At 40.0% G+C, this 23,736-nt stretch overlaps 1 long non-coding RNA gene across 2 annotated transcripts; it reads right to left on the bottom strand.

The window, feature by feature from the left end:
* On the bottom strand, positions 1 to 21,915 carry LOC134808784 (uncharacterized). 2 transcript variants are annotated; one of them, XR_010152523.1, is made up of 4 exons: positions 21,790 to 21,915; positions 17,654 to 17,857; positions 15,790 to 16,015; positions 1 to 156 (listed from the first exon to the last, which is right to left on the bottom strand). It is a non-coding gene; the product is annotated as an uncharacterized LOC134808784 (long non-coding RNA). The 2 variants fall into 2 exon arrangements; XR_010152522.1 differs by lacking the exon at positions 1 to 156 and adding an exon at positions 5,580 to 5,716.
* Positions 21,916 to 23,736: the final 1,821 nt, after the last annotated feature.

The raw sequence follows: 23,736 nt of genomic DNA, 5'->3' as shown, positions 1-23,736 counted from the left end.
TTCTCAATTATAACTCATTTATTCAGCATCTATTATATGCCAGGTTCAAGGCATTGAATTGAACAATGAGTAGAACAAAGTTTGGAGTATAGCAATGCTGTGAAATGCAGAAATAGTGGACCACTCACAAAGTTTATCTCAGGAACTTCCTCGTACCTATGGGAAAAGAGCACAGATGTGATGGGCCTTTCTAGAAGGCAAGGTAAATTTTACAGCGGAACTATTTTCAGAGTCGAGTTTACTGGAAAAGATTAATTCTAAAGCCCTCTTCTGTTTCCACAGCCCAGGAGGGTGACATGGAAAAATAGTCAGAACGGTGTGGCCTGTTCTTCCATCCTCAGCAGACCCGAACCTCTGTTTACCCATGTAGTCACAACCTATAGGGAAATAGACATATATTCTCACACCTGCACAGAAGCATGTACTTTCACAAATGCATTCACTTAGCTCTTCACTCATGCACACACTTGCACAGACCTCAAAGGTGTATATACGCAAGTACTTCCACATGCCCAGATATATTTATATACTGGGAAACATGCTCATATAATGATTTTTCTTCTTCTTCTTTTTTTTTTTTTTGAGACAGAGTCTCGTTCTGTAGCCCAGGCTGGAGTGCGGTGGTGCCATCTCAGCTCACTGCAACCTCCACCTCCTGGATCCTGGTTCAAGCAATTCTCCTGCCTCAGCCTCCCAAGTAGCTGGGATTATAGGAACACGCCACCACGCCTAGCTAATTTTTGTATTTTTAGTAGAGACGGGGTTTCACCATGTTGGCCAGGCTGATCTTGAACTCCTGACTTCGTGATCCGCCCACCTCGGCCTCCCAAAGTGCTGGGATGACAGGTGTGAGCCACTGCACCCAGCCAAAGATATATTTATTAAGACTCACTTGGACATGCAAAGATGTGTAGGCACCTAGACACTCATCTCTAGGTGAAAATTTCATGACCTTCATACCATGTTTACACACATATATGCTCACATATGGTATACAAACATACGCTCTCGTACTTACCCACTTGGGCACATAAACACATACTTCATATATGGATGCATACACTTATTCGTGCTTACTTTCTTATTCACACACAGACATGCTTTACACCTACATAGAGGCTCACATACTGTCAGAGACAGACTTGTGTGACTCCTTGACTTACATTCGTACACATGAAACACCTTCAGCTTAGGCCAGAGGAGTAGTCAAGAGCTTTTGCCGCCTCTCATTTCTAAATTCTGGAGAGAGGATGAGACCAAAAGGATGTCTTTAAGGGACAGATAGAGGGAATGGATGTGATAATCACCCTCCCTGAATTCCCTAGGGAAGTGTGAAGTATTATTCCACAGCACATATCAAAGCAAATGCTGCAACATGGGTCTGATTGAAGTTCACGAATTCTAGAACCCGGTTAGATGAAAAATTACGCCATTGTTTACCATGTTGACTTGAAGTCTTGGGCCTTTTTCTTCCCAGAGGAATGTTTACTTTTATGTTTTTTTCCCACTCTACCTTGAATGCAGAAGTCGACACTAAGTGGAGATAAAAGGCAGCTCTACAAAAAAACACTAGGGCCATTTCTGCCACCTTGCTGGGAAGAATAATTCAGTGAAGGTAGAGCCAATCAGGGTGATGAGATCAGGGGAATCACTACCACTCTTTCCATTTCCATAGCAAGACGCAGTGGAAGAATCAATGTGGTATTCTTCCTCGAAAATCCCTTTTGTTGTTCCTTGCTGGGGGTCATCAGGAACTGCTGAGACAGAGGCTGAAATGAGCAGACCTGAGTGGAGGAGTCTGCAGCACACACAGGAGCAAAAGGGGAATTAATTCAAGATCAAGCCTCAAGCTGACACCAGCTAGGAAGACACCAGGGCAAGAGGTTTCAGAAAAATTGACCCAGCACAGGGCCAAGGCACAGTACAGAAACGGGTGACACCAGAGGGGAGGGGAGAGGGCTTGGAATCATAAAAGAGGGCCCGAGATTCACAGTCTGGTAGATGTGGAATGAAATCCTTACCCAGGTCATTCTTGCTGTGAAAACCCAGTCAATTTTCTTAACATCACTCATAACATGGATGGAATCACATTTGCTATGAGAAGTCAATGAAATCTGTATGGGAAAACACCAGATTCATTCATTCATTCAACAGATTTATCATCGATGATAATAACTCATATTTCTTGGGTGCTTACTATGCACCAGGTGCTATTCAAAACACTTCATATGCATTCACTCCTTCAATCCTTAGAACAATTCTATGAGATAAGAATTATGATTACTATTACCATTTTACAGGTGAGGGCTTGGAGAGGTTCCGCAACAGGAGAAAGGTCACATAGCTTAGCCAGGATGTGAACCCAGGTCAACTGGCTACAAAGGCCATATTTTCAGCCACTAGGCTTACTAAGGACCAGAACAGCTCTAGGCACGGGAGATGCTGTGGTGAATCAGATCATCAAAACCCCCTGTTCTTATGGTGCTTACATTACAGTAGAGAAGAGAGATGGGAAATAAATAAATGAAGACCATAATTTCAGATAATGGAGATGGCCATGAAGAAAATAAAACAGGCTGATGTTGTCAGTGACAGGAAGGGCTAACCTGATAGGGCTTCAGGGCCACCTTCTCCGAGTAAACAAAATTTGAGTTGAGTTGAGATTCAATGACTCCAAGGAGCCAACCAGATGATAATATAAGAACGAAAGGGCCGCAGACCAATGGAACAGCAGGCACCAAGGCCCTGGGGTGAAATGAGCTGGAAGATATCAAGAAACAGAAAGAGGCTGAACTGTATTGAGCAGGGGGAGCTGCTATAAGTTACACAACAGGTGAGAAAACAGTGATCACATCAAGTATGTGAGGATAAAAAATTGGATCTCTCTGAATGCAAAGAAAATACCCCTTGAATAGTTTTTAAAGGAGAATAGAATGATCTAATTTTACTTTTAAAAGATCACTCTGTCAAATGTGTTAAAAATAGATAGAACTCCTGCCTGGCAGAGATTAAGCACTCAACAAATAGAAGAGCTCCCTCCCTACTCTGGGAGATGCCTGGGGGAAAGACAAGAAAGCTAACATCCAGAAGAAATGTCCTTTCTCTTCCAAAAATCTTGGATGCTACAGGCTGCTGTAGGGAAAACAGGCTTTGAAACTGTTTTGTTTGACCCTCTGCTACCAGACGGGGTACCTCTCAGAGACAGGAGCTATATTCTATTTGCCAAGTCCCATCCTCTTTTCAGAAGCCTCTTTCCTTGTCCATCGTGGATTTATGTGGTGCTTATCTTATAATGTCACCTGAACTAGGAAGTTTTTTCAAAGCAATATTTGCTAAACATTCAAGTGGACCAAGCAAGTTGGTATGAGGCAAAGATGGTAACCTTATGTTCCCTGGTCATTAAGGTGTCTCTAATCAAAAATTTTGTTTCCTTAGGTTGGCTGCTAAGATATTATTCCCTAGTTCTGATATCTGATTATTGCTTTCTTTCCACTCTGGACCGTGAAGACTGACTCACTCTTTTGGTTGCCAAAGACAATGATGACATAAACACATTTCTTGTCTTTAAAGAAAGAGAGGCATTGGATTGAGCAGGAAACAATGTACTACAACAGGGATAGAATGCATGCTATCCATGGTCAGCCCCAAAATGCTGGACGTTCTATTCCATGTGCAGCCGCCTCATCTCATTTCCTTTTCTCTCATTTTTGAGTAGCTGCCCATGGGACCAGAACCAGACTTGGTAAAGGTCAGAGCTTAACCATGCGCTTGTGAACCTGCACAGAGATCTTGGTTCCCCAAACAAGTGTTGCTCAAAATGTCTTTGGGTCTCTGACTTCATAACGTCAATGCAGTAAGGGCTTAAAAGCCCATCACTAGCTGAAGTCTTGACTGGTAAGGTAGTCCATAGATGGCACAATTGCAAACCTGGATGTTGTCCCAAGCTTCAAAGGGATACATGAAAGTCGAAAAAACAGGGGCAGAAAAGTGAGTGCAGGACTCCTGGTCAATAAGGCAAAACAAAACTTTATGCAAAACCTTCTCTATGCTGTAAAGTGTGAAGTTACTAAATAAACAATTTTAATTCAATAAAATAGAATCTGAGGTCAAAGTTAAAAAGGGTGCCCCTCAGGTAATCTAGAGATGATAAGAGGCTTCCCAGGCTCAGTAAAGAACAGAATTTGACCCTCTGGGGCTGGGGTTGTAATGTTCTTGGAAAGAAACTGTCTTCAAGTCTGTGGCCCCTTGTAAGGCTACAAGAAGGAATGAAGATTCCTGGGTAAAGTAAGGCACCAGGAAACATACGCTGAGTCTGTAAACAGGGAGGAGAAACTTCCCTTCCAGCTCTGGGACAGAGCCCAGAAGTGAATGTCGCCTGAATCGCTGATGGAAAGTAGTGACTCATAAAATATTAGAACCCTGGAACTGCATGACGTGTATGTAGTAGATGAGCCTGAGTTGTACCTCCTCACACGGGGTAGAAACTTCGAGCCACGGAATTAATGTAAAAGCTAGCCAGGAAGTGAGGAATCTCTGCAGAGACAACCATAAAACCAGACAATAGGAGTCCTCCTAAACCTAGGCACGTGCACGACTGCTGTTAATACCAACTCCTGCTGAAAGCAAGCACACAGGCAAAAATTACCCCAAAAAATTATATTAAAGACCATGAAAAGACTAGGAGAATTTACTACCAAAGAGATGCTTGCTGAGAGAACCTCTAAAGGCTATAACCCAGCAAGAAGAAAATTGAATCCAGAAGGAAGGAGGAGGATGAAAGAAGCAATAGGGAGAAAAGAAACAGAAAGAAAAAGGCAAAGTCATAAACACGTTCTCTTCTTGGCCAGACAATGTACAAGTTACTAGGTTGGTGCAAAAGTAATTGTGGTTTTTGCCATTCATTGCACCAGTCTAATAGCAAGTGGACCTTGTTGTGGCTGGGGGAGGCACGTAACTGGATAGGGAAAGACCACTGGAAGCAGGAGGGAACTATGTTTTCTCTCTCAGCTCGGTCTTGACCTTCAGAGCCAGGAATTGATCCTGGTTTTCCTGGCTACAAAGTCTGTTTACTCACAGAGTCAGAGGGTAAGTGTGTTTGCACAGATTGAGTGCACATAAGAGAAAACGCAGTTTTCTCAACCCACACAGCATTCCAATGCATGCTCTGACCCACCCACCTGCTCCACCAAATAGACCTAAATATATCATTGTGTTTGATGCATTAAGAGGCTTAGGGAAATCAAGAGCTTTCTCCTTTTTTTCTCTTCCTTTTCCCTGCAATATCTGCTGACTTAAGCGTGGCCTCTGTGTAGCATGCATGAGCTGGAGATGGCAATGGTGGAAAAATCACCTGATGTCAGCACTAACCTATGCATTTGGATGTGAACCTGTTGGCAAATTATAGCCTGTCACTCTCAAATGAGTGAGCCGAGATGGAAATGTCAATTTGAGCAGATGCCTTTTCTTCCTCTTTTTTGCACTACAATTTAGAGAGGTGACACAAATATCACAAAGCACATGCCTAATGCATGAGTTTTAAATTCAATAGTGAAAAGGGGAAGAGAGGAGAAGAACGAGGGTTACAAAAGGATTTCTGTGGTTTATTGAGCAATAAATGTGGGCAATGTAAGGGGAATAACAGGAACTGGAGAGATCAGCTCTTCTTCATTCTGGCAAGATGCAATGAAAAGGACCAGGGCTTGGTTACAAATGCAGCCTAGCAAGGATGAGAGAGAGAAAAGAATTTAGCATAAGCCACATGTCACAGCCCCAGGCAACAGAGTATCAGTGCTTCTGAAGATGTTTTTGGCATCTTGACTGAAAAAGCAACTTTCAAACATGAAGGGAAAGAAACTATTTGGCAACATGTCTGTGGAGGAAACCATGGTCCCATGAAGTTCTTTTGGGTCTCTTTTGAGTCCTATGATATTAAGACTTGAGGGAAAGCAATTTCTGTGCCTTAAGTTCCCCAAAGTGAAGAAACCAGATTATATTATATAAACAGCTTCTAGCAAGCAAAGCATAAGACAGCAATGCTATTTATTTTCTGAACATGTTCCTCTCCCTTTGATGGGCCCCAGGCATGTGGAGCATAATATAAACACCGAGAGAGAGGGAGAGAGCACAAGAAATAATCAGGGTCTTGACCCTTCCTGATTTCAGGTTCAAGAGGTAGAGGCTCAGGCCAGGGGTCACCGAGAACCTTAGAGGTAAAACCTCAGACTTTATCACTATTTCCTGCCCAGGAGAGCACAAGGTTAGGGTCAAGTTTACAGAAGGGGATTATTAAAGGGATTAGGGGTGAGCTATATTGGATGCCCAGATCAAGGGCAGAGGAGATTTCAAGCTATCCTGACCTGTATTTCTCTCCCTTTTTTTCTTCCTCTCGGCTGTGTTTCCACAGCTTCTAAGCATCCTATCTTAGTTTTGCTTTTATGTACTTTGATAGTCCAGAAATAATTTGAGCTGGAATCTTTCATCTTTCCCCTATTTGATGTAAGCATTGGGTAAGACTTATATAAATAATAAAAATAACAGCTCACATCTATTGAACACATCTAATGGGAACCAGAGATTAGTTTATTTAATCCTTACAACAATCTTTGAGGTAAATACTAACATTTCCTCTATGCTATTTGTTAAAACTCAGACTCATAGGCTTGTTAAGTCATGGGGCTGAAACGGAACCCAGGAAGACTGACTATAGAAATATAAGCACCACCATACTCCATAAGTTGTTCCATCAAATGTCACACAGACTGCCAAATTGATAGGTAGGAAAATTGCAGCTCTTTGTCACCAGGTGAAAAAAGACACAAAAAGACAGCTAAAGCACCCGTAAAACCTCTGAAAAGAAATATTAATGAATTAGAAGGAAGGTCGCATTTCTAAGATATTTTCACCCCTACCTACCAATGGCATCCCTTATCAGGAATAAGGTATAGATTACTTTGGCAGCTGTGACAAGCTTTACAAAAAAATTAATAGAATTCCTTTTTCTTCTTCGTTTGTTTTTGAGACGGAGTTTTGCTCTTGTTGCCCAGGCTGGAGTGCAATGGTGGGTTCTGGGCTCACTGCAACTTCTGCCTCCTGGGTTCAAGTGATTTTCCTGCCTCAGCCTCCCAAGTAGCTGAGGTTACAGGTATGCACCACCACGCCCAGCTAATTTTTGTTTTTTTTTTTTTTTTGTAGAGACAGGTTTCTCCATGTTGGTCAGGCTGGCCTCGAACTCCTGACCTCTGGTGATCTGCCAGCCCCGGCCTCCCAAAGTGCTGGGATTACAAGCGTGAGCCACCGTGCCCAGCCCCCCACCTTTGTTTTTTGTTGTTGTTTTAATTTTTTTTTAACTGCTATGCTTAAACCATCATTTGCACTCAGCTAATTTTATTTTTTATTTTTTAAATGGGCTTCAGTTTTAGTACAGTTTTAGATGTACAGAAATATTGAGCAGATAATACAGACTTCCATATATGCACCCCACCCCTATTCTCTACCTCTAACATAGCATTTCTCCTATTATTAACATCTTGCATTAGTGTGGCATATTTGTTACAATTTTATACATTACTATTAACTAGAGTCCTTCGTTTACATGATGTTCCTTTCTTTATGTTGTCTGGTTCTATGGGTTTTGACAAATGAATAATGACGTGCATCCACCCTTATGGTATTATGCAGAATAGTTTCACCACGCAGAAAATCTCTAATGCTTCCTCTATTCATCTTTTCCCTCCCTTTGGTAGTAAATTCTCCCAGTATTTATGTAGTCTTTAACATAATTTATTTTGTAATTTTTGCCTGTGAGCCTGCTTTCAGCAGGAGTTGTCACTACAGGAGTCATGCACGTGCCCTTCCACCAAGCCCCCAGCAAGCACTGATTGTTTCCCTGTCTATAGTAATGTCTTTTCCAAAATGTCATCTAATTAGAATCATATGGTATGTAGGCTTTCCAGACTGGTTTCTTCACTAAGCGAAATACATTTAAGGTTCCTCCATGTCTCTTTGTGGGTTGATAGCTCATTTCATTTTAGCCATTGAATAATAGTCCATTGTATGGATATACCAAAGATTATTCATTCACCTATTGAAGAGCATCTTGGTTGTTTCCAGACTTTGGGCATTACAAATAAAGCTGCTGTAAACGTTCACATTGCAGGTTTTTGTGCATGCATAAATTTCAACTCTTTGTGGTAAATAGCTAGGAGCGTGATTGCTGCACTCATATAGTGAGGCTATGCTTAGCTTTGCAAGAAGCTGCAAGCTGTCTTCCAAAATGGCTGCACCATTTAGCATTCCCACCAGCAGCAAGTGTTGTTTCTCTGCATCCTTGCCAGCATTTGGTGTTGTGAGTTTTTTGTTGTTGTTGTTGTTGTTTTAGCCATTCTAACAGGTGTGTAGTACTATCACTTTTGTCTTAATTCGTGGTTACCTAATGACACATGGGACTGAGCATCTTTTTGTGTGCTTATTTGCTCTCTGTGTATGTTTTTCAGGTGTCTTTCAAATCTTTTGTTCATTTTTAATCAGGTTATTTGTTTTCTTACTGTTGAGTTTTAAGAGTCCTTTGTACATTTTGGATAAAAGTTCTTTAACAGATACATGACTTGTATTGTGTTTCTGTTACTGAGTGTGCTTTTGATGTTGAATCTAAAAACTCACCACCAAACCCAAGGTCACCTCAGGTTTCTCCTACATTACCTTATAGAAGTTTTGTAATTTTGCAATTTATGTGTAACATCTATTTTGAGCTAATTTTTATAAAAGATTCTCTTTTTTTTGCATACCAAAGTCCAGAAGTTTCAGTACCATTTCTTGAAAAGACTATCCTTTCTCCATTGTCTTATTGTTGCTCATTTGTCAAAGATTAGTTGGCTATATTTGTGTGGGTCTACATCTGGGTACTCTATTCTCTTCCATTTATCATTCATCTATTCTTTCACCAATACCTTGTTAACATGATTGTTGTCATTTTGTGGTAAGTCTTAATATCCGATAGCATTAGTTCTCTGACTTTTTTATTCTTCAGTCTTGAGTTACATAGTTGTTTCTTTTGCCTTTCTATATAAACTTTAGAATCAAATTGTCAATATTCACAAAATAACTTGTTGATATTTTGGTAGTAATTGTGCTGAGTCTACAGATTGTAAAGTTGTGAGGAATTGATATCTTAACTATATCAAGTCTTTCTATCAATGAAAATGAACACCTCTTTATTTAAATGATCTTTGATGTCATCCATCAGAGTTTTATAGTTTTTCTCATATAGATCCTACACACATTTTGTGAGATCTTTTTTTGGTGCTGATGCAAATTATATCTTACTTTTAATTTCAAACTTCAGTTGTTCATTGCTACCATATTGGGGGCAAATTGATGTTTGTATAATGACCTTACATTCTTTGATTTTGCTATAATCATTTATTAGTTCTGGATTTTTTTGTCCAGTTCTTTGGGATTTTCTACATAGGCAATAATATAATCTGCAAACAAAGATAATTTATTTCTTCCTTCCCATCTGTATACCTCTTATTTTCTTTTCTTATGGTATTCCATTAGCTACAAGTTCTGAGATAGTGTTGAGAAGGAATGGCAAGAGGAGACATTATTTCCTTATTTCTGATCTTGAGGTGAAAGTATCAAGTTTCTCACCATTATGTATGAAGTTAGCTGGAGTTTTTTGTAGATAATTTTATCAAGTTGAGGAAGTTTGGAAATGTTCCTGTTTTCCTAGTTTTCTGAGAGTTTGTATTTTGAATGGATGTTAGGTTTTGTCAAATACTTTTTCTACATCTATTAATATAATCATATAATTTTTATTCTTTAACCTGTTGATATGATTGATTACATTAATTTATTTTTAAGGTTGAACCAGCCTTGCAAGCCTAGAATAAACCCTACTTGAGGTGTATAATTATTTTTATATATTTATATATATATTTATGTATATTTTATTTTTTGTATTTGTATTCTGTTTTCTAAGATATTGTTGAGGAGTTTTACATCTATGACGTGGGTGTATAGATTTTTTTAAATAATGTCTTTATCTGGTTTTTGTCTTAACATAATGCTGGTTTCATAGAATGAGTTAGAAAGTCTTCCCTCTGCTTCTATCTTCTTGAACACATTGTACAAAATTGGTATCATTTCTTCCCTACATGTTTGGTAGAATTAAGCAATGGAATTATCTGTGCCTGGATTTTTTCTTTTTAGGAAGATTTTTAACCAAAAAAAATTGTATTTAATAGATATAGACCCCTTTAGATTATCTATTTCTCTTTGTGTGAGCTTTGGTAGCTTGCATCTTTCAAGGAATTGATTGATTTTGATATGGACAGAAGGCAGGGAAATTCTGGGTAGAAGAGGGAGGGTCCCCGTCAAGGGCCCCACCCTCAAGCCCAAAAACCTGAAACCACAGCCCAAAGTGAGAACTTACATCCCTGTTTTCCCGCTTGAATATCGCCTTTTCCAAAACCACCCATGGCCCACACTGCCCCCAATCCTGTGCCTATAAAAACCCCAGACCCAGCTGGCGGAGAGAAGCAGTTGGACATTGGAGACTCTGGTTGTACATCAGAGAGAAGCAGCTTGACTTCAGAGGGACAGCTTGATTACGTAACTTCAGAGAAGAATCTGGCTGGAGACAGCTGGACTTCAAGAAAGATTACTTTCCCATCACGTCCCCTTTTCAGCTCCCCTTCCCACTGAGAGTCAATTTCATTGGCAATAAAATTCCCCACATTTACTAACCTTTGATTCGTTTGTGTGACTTCATTTCTCCTAGATTTCAGACAAGAGCTCAGCTACCACAAGTGTGGATGCAAAAGGCTGTCACACTGACACTTTGCCCTCACTGATGGAAGGCAGCTGCCTCATGAGAAAAGGCAGAGAGTATACTGAGCTGGTAACATTTAAGCCATCTGCAGTCAACAGAGCTAAAAGAGCACTGTAAGACTTTCTCTGGGGTTTCTGGGGATATGGGCACCTCTCTGCCAGATGCTGCTATGGGGCCCTGTGTGGAGTTCACTCCTGCCAGCTCCCAAAAGTGCTTGCTTGCCCTGGCTCCTGCACCTGCTCACCTGTGTGCTCCTTCCCACAAAGGGGGAAGCCCAGCAGGTCCAAGTGAGTGGAGTTTGCCTCTGCTGGCACCAAAGCAGCCGGCTAGTTCCAGTGACCACACACTCCACTTCCTGCCTCGTTTGCTTGCATGGTCCCTCTCACAAGGAGTTGAGTACTGCAGGCTGAGTCAACAAGGCACCCCTTTGCATGTCCTGTGAAGGGGTCAGGGAAATACCCCGCTTCAATTTTATCTAAGTTATCAAATTTGGAGTCATGGAGGTATTCATAATTTTCTTTATTCTCCTTTAAATGCCCATGGGCTCAATCATGGTGTTCCCTCTTTCATTTCTGATGTTAGTAATTTGTGTCTTTTCCATTTTTTCTTGGTTAGCTTGATGAGAGGTTTATGAATTTCATTGATTTTTTTCTAAAAAAACTGATTTTGGTTTTAACTGATTTTCTCTATTAACATCCAGTTTTCAATCTTACCATTTTCTGTTTTAATTTTTATTATGTATTTCCTGCTGTTTGCTTTAGGTTTATATTGTTCTTCTTTATGTAGTTTCCCAAGGTAGAAGCTTGAATTATTGATTTTGATCCTTTTTTTCTTTTCTAAAATACATATTCAATGCTCTGTATTTCTTTCTAAGCACTGTTTCACTGTGTCCTAATATTTTAATATTACCATTTTGTTTAGTTTAAAATATTTTTAAAAATTTATCTTGAGACTTCTTCTCTGACCCATGTATAATTTAGAGGTGTGTTATTTAATCTTCAAGTATGTGGGGATTTTTTGAGCTGTCTTTCTGTTAATGATTTCTAATTTAATTCCATTGTTATTTGACAGCACACTCTTAAACTTGTTAAGGCGTATTATACAACCCAGAATGTAGTCTACTTGGTGAATTTTCTGTATGAGCTTGAGAATAATGCATCCTGCTGTACTGGATGGAGTACTCTACATATATTAATTAGATTCAGTTACTGATGGTGTTGTTCAGTTCAGCTGCATCCTCACTGATGTTTGTGTGATAGATTTGTCAATTACTGATAGATGGGTGTTGGAGTCGCCGGTTTTACTAGTGGATTTATCTATTTCTCCTTTCAGTTCTATCTATTTTTGCCTCATGTAATTTGATGCTCTGTGGTTAGTTGTATACACCTTAAAGATTGTTATGTCTTCTTGGAGAATTGGTTCCTTTATCATTATGCCATGCTCCTCTTTACTTCTGACAATTTTATTTGCTCTAAAGTCTGCTTTGATTGAAATTAATATAGATCCTCCGGGTTTCTTTTGATTAGTGTTAATGTGTTAGAATAGTATGTCTTTTTCCATGCATTTATTTTTAATCTATCTGTGTATTTATATTTAAAATGGGGTTCTTATAGAGAACACATAGATAAATCTTGGCTTTGTTTTAAAAATAATCCAATGTGACAGTCTCTGTCTTTTAACTGGTATATTTAAACTGTTCACATTTAAGTTTATTATTGATATACCTGGATTAATATCTATCATGTTTGTAGCTTTTTCTATTCATTGCACTTGTTCTTTCTCTTTTCATTGCACTTGCTCTTTCTTTCTTATCCTCCCCTCTTTTTCTGCCTTTGCTGGTTTTAATAGAACACTTGATATAACTCCATGTTCCCTCTTCTCTTAGCATATCAATTATATGTGGTGGAGGATGGGGTGTGGGAGATAAAAAGTTAGTTAACAGGTACAAAAATACAATTAGATAGAAGGAATATGTTCTGGTGTTAAATAGTACAGTAGGGAAATTATAGTAAACAATAATTGTATATTTCAAAATAGCTAGAAGAGAAAAAGCTATAATGTTTCCATCACAAAGAAAAGATAAATGTTTGAGGTGATGGATAATATAATTACCCTGATTTGTATTAGGGTACATGGTATCAGGGTACATGTTGTACAATGTTACAGGTACCAAAATATCACATCTGCCACCCAAAAATGTACAATTATTATATATTGATAAAAATAGTGGCTGCTTTTGAGTGTAATACACATTTTAAAATAATCTAATTATGCTTTTAAACAATACCTCTCTACTTCATAGGTAGTGAAGGTACCTTATACCACAGTATTTCCAATTCATCCCTCTTATCTCTTATAATACCAGCCTGTTCATTTCATCTGCTATACTCAACCAATATATTGTTGCTATTATTACTTTGAACAGCTATCTTTTTAGATCAATTAGAAATAACAAAAATAAAAGATTTCATTTACCTTTCACTGATTATTTCTCTATTATTCTTCCTTTCTTTATGTAGATCTGAGTTTCCAACCTATATCATTTTTCTTTTCTCTGAAGAACTTTTTTCCTTCCTTCCTTCTTTCTTTTCTTCCTTCCTTCCTTCCTTCCTTTCTTTCTTCCTTCCTTCCTTCCTTCCTTTCTTCCCTTCTTCCCTCCTTTCCTCCTTCCCTCCTTCCCTCCTTCCTTCCTTCCTTCCTTTCTTCCCTCCTTCCCTCCTTCCCTCCTTCCCTCCTTCCTTCCTTCCCTCCTTCCCTCCTCCTTTCTTCCTCCTTTCTTTTGAGACAGGGTCTCACTCTGCTGCCCAGGCTGGATTGCAGTGGCATGATCTCAGCTCACTGCAACCTCTGCCTCCCGGGTTCAGGCAATTCGTGTGCCTCAGCTTCCCAGGTAGCTGGAATTATGGGTGTGCACCACCAAGCCCAGCTGATTTTTGTATTTTTAGTAGAGACATGGTTTCACCATGTTGGCCAGGCTGATCTGGAACTCTTGACCTCAAGTGATCTCCCTGCCTCATCCTCCCAAAGTTCTGGGATTACCGGCATGAGCCACTGCACCTGGCCTTCTTTTAACATTTCTTGTAAGCAAGTCTGCTCACAACAAATTTCCTCAGTTTTTGCTTGTCTGAGAATATCTACTCCTTTACTTTTGAGAAAAAAATTTGCTTGACACAAATGTCTGTGTTGGTGGAGTTTTATTTTTTTTCAACCCTGAAGATCCTATTCCACTCTCTCCTTGCTTGAGTAGTTTCTGATGACAAATCTGTTGCAATTCTTATTCTTGTTTCTCTGTAGAGAAGGTGGTTGATTTTTCCCTCTCACTTCTTTTAAGCCTATTTGTCTTTAGTTTTCTTCAATTTAAATATGGTATGCCTAGATAGATATTTTGATAATGATGGTTGTTGTTCTCTGAGATTACTATGCCTGTGGTTTAGTTTCTGTCATTAATTTTGGAAAATTTCCCATCACTATTACTTCAAACAATTTTTCTGCTACTTTCTTCCTTCTGGTATTCCAACTTTGTATGCATTATACCTTTTAAAATTGTCTCACAGTTCCTGGATATTCTATTATTGATTGATTGATTCATTCATTCATTGATTTTAGAGTCTCACTCTGCTGTCCAAGTTGGAGTACAGTGGCATGAACTTGGCTCACTGAAGCCTCCGCCTCCCAGGTCCTGCCTCAGCCTCCCGAGTGGCTGGGACTACAGGCACACACCACAATGCCCAGCTTATTTTTGTATTTATAGTAGAGACGGGGTTTCACCATGTTGGCCACACTGGTCTCAAACTCCTGACCTCAAGTGATCTGCCTGTCTCAGCCTCTCAAAGTGGAGCCACCATGCCTGGCCTGTTTATTACAGGTGTGAGCCAATGTGCCCGGCTTGTTTATCTTTTTTTTGCATTTCAGTTGAGAAAATTTTTTATTGACAATACATCCAGCTCACTGATTCTTTCTTCAACTAACTGATGAGGCCATCACAATTTATTTCTTTGTGATGTGATTATTTTGATTTCTATCATTTCATTTTAATTCTTTCTTATATTTTTCATCTATTTGCTTACATTATCCATCTAATCCTACATGTTGTCTACTTTTTCCATTACAGCCCCTAGCATATATGTAGTTATTTTAAATACCTGGCTTGATAATTCCCAAATCTCTTCCATATCTAAGTCTGGTCTGGATGCTTGTTTTTTCTTTTCAGACTGTGTTTTTATTTGTCTTTGAGCACATTTTGTAGTTTTATGTTGGAAACTGAACATGATATATTTGGATAATGACAACAAAGGTGGATATGCATTTACTGAAGTTTTCTGTTTATCTGGCTAGGAGTTAGGTTGTGTTTACCATTTTACACAGCTGTAGGAGTTAGAGGCTCACATTTATTTTAATGACATTTGTTTTTGTCTCCCTGGTTGTCTCTGGGTTTCCCTAGAAACTCCTTCTTAAATAAATCTAAATCTTATAGCTCTTTTAGCTGTAATCCACTATTATTATACAGGAGCTCTATAATGCAGTCAGATGTGGGAAAAGGTGAGGTGTTCTATAATCCTATGATTAAGCTTTAGTCTTTTAGGGAGTCTGTTACCTCTAAGATGCCTCTAAGCTTTATACCTTCTGTTTAGTGGGACAGGAAGGCTACAGGGAGCTGGAGTTGGGTATTTCCTTTTCTTCATTTGGGAGAAGAAACTAGTAAAGTATTTTCCCTTCCTGGGTAGATCTTTGTTATGGACAAACCTGTGGGCTTACTTCAGAATGGCTACTTTCTCTTCCCTTGAACAAACGTGAGGGATTTTTTCACTGTTTTTCTCTGATCTTCATTGTGGGAACCTAGTGGGACTCCTGGAGATAAAACACACAGAAGCGTGGAGACCTCCCTCAAACCAGGCTCTCAATCTGGTCCACACTCAGCTTCCAGTAAGTCATCAAAGGTACGGTTTAAATGTTCCTACCTGTCACAGATTCCAGCGGCCTCTGCTTCAGGTAAGCTGATCTGCTTCCTCTCTGTATTTTCCTCTCTCCAGTTTTCTGGGTGGTAGTGTGTCCTGCAATCTCAATTCTTTAATGGATCTAAGAAAAGTCATTGATTTTCAGTTCAGCTGTTTTCTTGTTGTGGTGGAAGGAAAGATGGCTTCCAAGCTCTTTACATATTGGAGTTAAAACCAGATGCCACAAACTCTTTAAAAACATAAAGCAGGTCATTTCTCTGGTTCATTCATATGGTATTATGAATGTATTATGATATAATAGAAATGAATGAACTATTGATATGTGTGACAATATAGATAACTCTATAGTTTTTCGTGGAAGAAGCTAAACACAAAAGAAGACCCTTTATATGGTTCCATTTATATAAAGTTCAAAAACAGACAAAACTACACCATGGTACTGTATTATCATGGATTATGATGGTACACTGTGAGGAGGAGAAAGTGAATAACGATTGTGAAGAGGAATGCAGGCAATTCTGAAGCACCGAAAATTTTCTATACACTGAATTTCTTAGTTTATTCCCCCCCTCTTTCTTTTGTTATACTTTATAAATTTTTAATTTCTATGGGTACATAGTAGGTATATGTATGTATGGACACATGGAATATTTTGATACAGGCATACAATGTGTAATAAACACATCAGGGTCAATTTGGTATCCATCACCTCAAACATTTATCATTTCTTTGTGTTACAAACTATACTCTTTCAGTTATATTTTTAAAATGTACAATAAATTATTATTGACTGTAATTACCCTGTTGTACTATCAAATACTAAACCTTATTCATTCTGTCTAGCTGTATTTTTGTACTCGTTAACTACCCCTCTTCCCCCCCCTCCCTGCTGTTTCTCTCATAAGTCCAGTCCTTTGCAGTGGCTTTGCCTCAGTTTCCAGGTTTGGATATCCAGGTCTACAGTAGTTGGAGAAAGGCATGGGGTTTAGGGAAATCACAGCCCCGAGGCTTCTTGGCTGCATTCTAATACTGTCTGATTCTGCCTGTCTCTAATACCAAGATTACAGAAAATTTCAAAAACATAGAAAATCCACCCATAATCCCATCCTCCTAAAACAATTGCTGTTCCAATTTTTAGATACTTTCATTTTTCATCCTTTGTCATTTTATTTTTTTAAATGTGGTAAATACACATAACATAAAATGTACCATTTTAACCACTTTAAGGTGTACAACGTAGTGGCATTATTACATTATTATATTATTACAATGTTGTGCAACCATCACCCATATCTTGTTCTGGAACATTTTTATCACCCCAAAAGGAAACCCTTTTTATGCATTAGCAGTCACTCCACATTCTTTTCTTCCTCCAGCCTGTGGCAACCACTATGCCTGTCTTTCGGTCTCTATGAATTTGCCTATTCTGGATATTTCATGCTGCCTGTCATATTTTTTAAAAAGTGCAACTATAGCATATAAGTATATTTAGATTTATTTTAACCTAAGATTATGCTTCAGGTATTTTTCCATGTAAACTTAGTGACTTTCATGTTAAGTGCTGCATAATATCCTACTGGGAAAGTGTCATAGCTGACTTAATAATTTTCTATTTGGGAATTCTTGCAAATATTTTCTGTGATTTTTTTTTGTTTTGCTGCTGTAGCTAACACCATAATGAACATCTTTATGCATATAGTTTTTTCCAAGTTGTAGTTATTTCTTTGGAATTGGCTCTCATATGTGGGACACCTGGATAGAATCATGAAGCATGGTGGTAATCTTCAGGCTTTCTTTCAACATCTCCAAATTGCTTTTTAAATAAGGTTATATTAATTTTCAACATTACTGGGCATACAAGATGTACCTATTTCACTGTATCCTTGGCAGCAGTGGTCATAATCTTCCATAATTTATTTTTTGGAGTCTCCTTGGTTTGTGACATATGACTTTGAAAAAAGAAGATGTTTTCAGCTCTTCCGTTCTCTCACCACTGGCAGAGTGATTTTCTCAGAAAAACTGGCATATCAAGCCAGATAACATTTCCAATTTATCGCTCCTGTGAAAGCGGCTACAGGATAAGAACAAATACAGTCTGTGTTCAATCTATTCAATTAGAACAGAACAAGGAATTTATTTCAACACATACAAATCAGCAAATCCCATTCTGTTTGAATCCCACTTAGCATTTATGTAGGCTTAATTAAATCACCGTTGGGGTTTCTTACAAAAAGAACCACCTTCAGGAAATATACTTGCTAAATACTCTTCAACAATGGTTGGGGGGAAATAAATAAGTAATGTGGGTTGGTTCTCAGAGCCACTGGCATCTCCTCCAAGTTTCTGATCTCTGCTAGAACTGTGAGCTTGTAAGCAATCAAGCAGCTGATGCTGGTGTGTGGGGCAGGGCTAGTGGAGTGGGATATTTTGTGACTCCATTCATAAGCATCATGCCTTCTGCACTGTTCTATCAGCACCTGTCTTTAGCAGCAAGCATGCCTTCTAACACAGGACCAGAATTTTTCTCATATAAACAACCCAGCCCTCAACAAAATGGACAGCCAGCCAGAAGGGAGGGAAGAAGGAGTCGTTACCAACAGTTCTTGTGGAAACTGATGGCTCATTCCATTCTTACTGCCTAGCTGGCTTTCCAGCCAAGCACACTGCAAAATCCTCCTTCTCCCACCTCCATTTCACTCTCTCTCTCTCTCTCTCTCTCTCTCTCTCTCTCTGTCCAGTTAGAAAGTGCTAAATAGGCTGGGCATGGTGGTTCACCTCTGTTATCCCAGCACTTTGGGAGGCCGAGGTGGATGGATCACTTGGAGTCAGGAGTTGGAGACCAGCCTGGCCAAGATGGTGAGACCCCGTTTCTACTAAAAATAGTCAGGCATGATGGTGCACACCTGTAATCCCAGCTACTGAGGGTACTGAGACAGGAGAGTTGCTTGAACCCGGGAGGCAGAGGTTGCAGTGAGCCGAGATGGCACCACCGTACTCCAGGCTGGGGAACAGAGCAAGACTCCATCTCAAAAAAGAAAAAAAAATTGCTAAATATTGTAATTAGTAACAGGGCCTCTCTGGAATAAGACAGCGTGTTAATATTGGAATGTGGTAATGAACTATCTAAGTCAGTATGACAACATTCTGAGGAGCTCAGGGACATCTATGACCCTGCAGACTTCATCGTTGATCAGTTGAACATCTCATTACCTTTCTGCTATGGGCTAAGCTATACTTACATAAACTGGTTTGATTATACCCAAAGAGGGAAGTACTATAATTATCCTCATAGAAATATCCCCTTAGAAACAGGCTAAGAGAAATTAAGGGATGACAGTTTTACGCAGATCTTTCCTGACTGATGTGCGAATTCAAGCTTTTAACTCCTACCCTGCACCTAGACTCTGGAGAAGAGAAAGCTAAGGATGACTGTTGTCGTAGAAAAATTTCTATTGAAAGAAGCCCCAGAAACTGACCAACACAATTACCTATGTGTATTCTCTCCTGATAAAGCTTGGATGTCTTTATTTTATTTTATTTTATTATTTTATTTTATATTTTAGAGACAGGGTCTAACTCTGTCGCCCAGGCTGGAGTGCGTGGTATGATCATAGCTCACTGCAGCCTGGAAATTCTGGGCTCAAGTGATCCTCCTGCCTCAGCCTCCTGAGTAGCTAGGACTACAGGCATGCACCACCATGCACGGCTAATTTCTTATTTTTTAGTAGAGAAGCATCTTGTTATGCTGCCCAGAGTGGTCTCAAACTCTTGGCCTCAAGTGCTCCTCCCACCTCAGCATCCTGAGTAGTTAGGGTTACAGGTGTGTGCCACCTTGCCAAGCTAATTTTATTTTATTAGTAGAAACAGAATCTTGCTTTGTTGCCTAGGCTGGTCTCAAACTCGGCCTCAAGTGATCCTCCGGCTTCAGCCTCCCAGTGGGCTCTGAATTTTAAAGCCCTTAGGAGAATCTTGCAGCCAATTACGCCTTAGAGTGTGATCCAGCATATTGATCAGCAAAAGATTGGCAGAGTAAGAGGAATTTAAAAGACTGTGCTTCCGTTAGTCAAACTTTTGTCCCCCTAACTTTTCATTAAACTCCCTGTCTTGAAGAGTTTTGAACTAATAGTTTTAGGGAACTACTGCAAATAGATTTCTTCCCACAAAGGCTAAGGGAACCTGGGAACCAGCTCGTCCATCCTTGTCAATCTACCGATGAGGATCTATGAAAGGAAATCATCCTGGCCGGATCACATGGAGCGAGAACCAGCTCTTCAGTGCTTATATTCTGAGCCTCATGTTTTCTCTGGGAGATCAATAGCATTTCTACTCTCTTTGAAAAACAGGGAATGGCATTTCCCTGGGTCCGATGAGTTCCGACTCAGACAATTCGTATTTACAAAGATGCTAACTCCATTTGCTTTGCTTTGCAGGCCCCAGGTGTTGGTGATGGGGTAGGTTAATAGCGTCTTTGAATATGAAGACATGGGAATTGGAGAACAGCTGAGTATAATAGAAAAATACAATTGAAAGTTGAAGACTAGGGTTGGGATCCCCATTCTACTGCTTGCTACTTGTTCCATCTTGAAGAGCTGTATAATCTCTCTACCTCTGTGCTGTTCACCACTGTATCCCTGGTTTCTTGGGCAGAGGCTGATACACACTAAGCAACATATACATACATTCACATATAAAGTATTGTTTTTTAAAAAAAATTCATTGGGCCAGGCTCGGTGGCTCACGCCTGTAATCCCAACACTTTGGGAGGCTGAGGTGGGCGGTTCACGAGGTCAAGAGATCGAGACCATCCTGGCTAACATGTTGAAACTCTGTCTCTACTAAAAATACACACACACACACACACACACACACACACACACACACAATAGCTGGGCACAGTGGTACACACCTGTAGTCCCAGCTACTTGGGAGGCTGAGGCAGGAGACTCACTAGAACCTGGGAGGCAGAGATTGCAGTGAGCTGAGATCACACCACTGCACTGCAGCCTGGGTGACAGAGTGAGTCTCCATCTCAAAAAAAAAATTTATTGACGCAATAATCGTCATTATACTCTCTGTTATCAGGCTGCGGGGCTCAACATCACGCTAAATCTGTGACTGTAGAAAATAATGTAATATTGCTAAGCCTCAGTTTTATTGTAAAGAAAATAAGGATAATAATGGGACATTCTCCAGGGTTGCTGAGAAGACTAAATGAAAGAATGCAGATATAGAACCTGACACTGAGTAAACACTTAAACTTTGTTACTACATCTTTTTTTATTTTTATTTTTTTAAGACAGAGTCTCTCTCTGTCACCCAGGCTGGAGTGCTGTGGCATAGTCTCAGCTCACTGCAACTTCTGCCTCCAGATTTAAGAGATTCTCCTGCCTCAGCTTCCTGAGTAGCTAGGATTACAGGTGCGTGCCAGGACACCAGGCTAATTTTTGTAGTTTTAGTAGAGACAGGGTTTCACCATGTTGACCAGGCTGACCTTGATCTCCTGACCTCAAGTGATCTGCCCATCTCAGCCTCCCAAAGTGCTGGGATTACAGGTGTGAGCCACCATGCCTGGCCTGTTACTACATCTTTCTATGTACACATGGAGATGGGGTGCCCAGAGATGGAGAGGGAAAGTTCAGAAGGCATCATTTTGAATGGTCTTGGGTGCCACCGTGGAATCGAACTTACTCTTATGGACATCAAATTTTAGAAAACTAATTCTTAATTGTGTGAGTCTTGGGAACCCTATTTCTACCATGCTGGAAATGTGTCCAAGGCAGGCATGTCAGGAAGGGGAATGGTGCTTCTTTTTCTCCTTCCCTCCTTTTGTTCACTCTCCCTCCCTCCTTCTTTCCTTCCTTCTTCTTCTTGAACATCAGGTGGTCGATTTCATTTGCAGTTTTTCCTCTTGGTTGCCAAATTCCTGATTAGCTACCTCTCCCTCAAGCAATTGCCTAACTCAGACAAACTAGGTAGTGAACACAGGAAGAAGTTTAAACCCACCTCACTTGGCAGAAAAGCAAGCCCTCCTAATCTTATTAAAATTTCCTGTTCATTTTCTCCTCCATTCCTTGTCACCAAGGTAGCTGGAGCCTCTGTCTTTAGCCGTATCCTCCTCTCATCCTGTCTTATTCATGTGTTGATGTCTCGACTCTAAGCCAGCTGCTACAATGCACTGTGATATCACAGGCAGGATTTATTAGCAGCAAAAGCAGCTGTCAGGAGAGAGTAGGAGAAGGTAGAAAATGTTCCACAATGAGAGAGATAGGCCAGATCAGACTAGGACAATGGATGAGACTACTGCTGTACTGTTATTTATTAATACCTTTAAAAAAAAATAAAAGCTTATGAACTAAGTGATTTTAAACACATTAGCTTCCATTTTATTAATAACCCTATGAGGCATGTATTATTATTCCCATGTTAGAGATGAGGAAGCTAAGATTCGGAGGCATTAGTAGCTTGCCCAAGTTTGCATATTTAGTCATTAATAAAGCTAGGGTATAAACTTAGGTCTGAGGAAATATATTAATAAATTATGTGCTTTTAACCTGAACTTTCTCCCATGCAAAGGACCTCCTCCAGTAGAAAAAGAATTGTGTAACTATTTCTTAGAAATTCTCAGGAGTGAGAATTGGGATCATGTCTCAAACCAAGTGGAGACAGGTGTGAGGATTGGCGTGTAGTTTATATAAGAAGCAGAAAGACAGAGTGCCTTGGCTGAAATGGGTCAGAGGGCTTACCTTCCAGGTCAGAACTGGGACAGAGAAACTCGATCTGGCTGCAGATACTGACCCCAGAGGTGCAAATAAGCAACTGAGGCCTTGTATTAACACATAAGCTTAATATCAGCAGCCTGTGGTGTAGCAGACCCTAGTAATATAGAGGTTAAATGAGCAGATAGCATCACAGCACTGGGAGCAGAGGATCACACTCTAGCCCTGGTAAGGAAGGTTGGCTGGAACCACCAAGGTAAGGTGGCCAGCACCTTGGATAGCGACAGAGGCCTCGTGGCAATACATATTAATCAGGTTAACCGGTCAAAACCTAGGAGCAGGGCTGGAATTCTTTCATGACTATTCCTGTATTGAACACAAAGGAATCCAAGATAGTGTTCATGTACTTGAGCAGTTAGCGCACAGTCTACTGGCAGAGACAATGGAAAGGAAGCATAAAAGCCTGCTCTCATGGGGAGGCGTAGCGGTTTTATTAGCCCCAGGGAAGGACAGTGAACTCAACTTGAAGTGGTGGAGTCAAAGACGTCTTCATGGAATACATGGCATAGAAGAAGAAGCATCAACCATGAGAACAAAGGGGTGGGAGGTGGAGGGAAGCCGGAGCACAAGAAACAGAAGGTGCAGAGGCTTGGAGGTGAGAAACAGCCGGATGCAGAAGGAAAATCACAGTTAGATCACCATGGCTGGAGGGAGAAATGCAGACCGCAGTGTTGGAGAAAAGAATTTGGAAAGATGGAGAGAGAACTGAAATCTAAAAGAGCTTTAAAAACCCCGATGAGCAGTCTGAGAAGTTATGAAGACCAAAGAAACCTGGATGGCTGCTTTTTATTTTAAAAAGAAAACAAAAGGTCTGGCCACACTGGGCCCACATTGCTGTGTATGTTGGAGCCAAAGAATAGCAGTCCCATTTAAGAGGGTGAGCACGCTTCTGTTTCCTTTATCTCCCTGCTCCACATGCTAGCAGATCTTAGTAAAACATTTGGGTTTTATTTTGAGCAGTTTTAAGCAGAAGAGGAACAGGATCTTGTGTTTACAAACATTACTCTGACTACTCTGTGGAGCAGAGATTAAAGGGAAACCAATTAATTGGCTATCAAGGCTATATAGGTGGGAAATAATAGTGACATGAATCACGATGATGGTGGAGATGGAGGAAAGATTACAAAACAGAGATTTGCAAGGGTATTATTCTCAAGGTTCTCCAGAGAGACAG

This window comes from Pan troglodytes, chromosome 18, assembly GCF_028858775.2.
Source record: "Pan troglodytes isolate AG18354 chromosome 18, NHGRI_mPanTro3-v2.0_pri, whole genome shotgun sequence".
NCBI lineage: Eukaryota > Metazoa > Chordata > Mammalia > Primates > Hominidae > Pan > Pan troglodytes.
The sequence above is the reverse complement of the archived record's forward strand: the minus strand, read 5'-3'. Positions and strand labels throughout refer to the sequence as shown.